This window comes from Solanum tuberosum, unplaced genomic scaffold (assembly GCF_000226075.1).
Source record: "Solanum tuberosum cultivar DM 1-3 516 R44 unplaced genomic scaffold, SolTub_3.0 scf00439, whole genome shotgun sequence".
Lineage (NCBI taxonomy): Eukaryota > Viridiplantae > Streptophyta > Magnoliopsida > Solanales > Solanaceae > Solanum > Solanum tuberosum.
Window position 1 is genome coordinate 280,940 of NW_006239361.1, and position 604 is coordinate 281,543.

Here is a 604-nt window from a genome sequence, read left to right on the forward strand (position 1 = left end):
GTGGGCCAAAGGCCCAATCTTTCAATTTCTTGATCCGATGCTTCCTTTAACTTCGCGACCTGTTCATCGATTTTTATGGTTGGCTAACTCGATGAAGAAATTAGAGCCTTTATGGCTCTCTCAAAATGCAAAGGAAGGAGTGAGTTCTTAGCGAACTCGGGCGAATTTTACATGTAAACAAAAGAGTATAAGGAGTTAGAAAAATATCATACAGTAAACAAATAAGACATCCATAAACTATGCTTTATGCACTATTTTATTTAAAGAAAAGTCAAGAATCCCTGCCAAACCATACTTTATGCATTATTGTTTAAAGAAAAAGAAGCCACAATATTTGACTAAAAAAAGAAGAAACTCATCTAACTAATCATGGGGGGGGACAACATACTCCCTGTTAGAAATTATTGTAAGCTAAATGAAATAAATGAGACTGTGATAATTGACTAGCAAGACAACATGCTAAATAAAAATCTAGACATACGAAACATCAGACCTTCGACGGTTGCTAAACTATTAAAATTAACCTTACACAAAAATAACATGCTATGCACGCAATAGTCAAGATCAAATAAACTCCTACTTCAAATAATTTTAAAATAAAAAA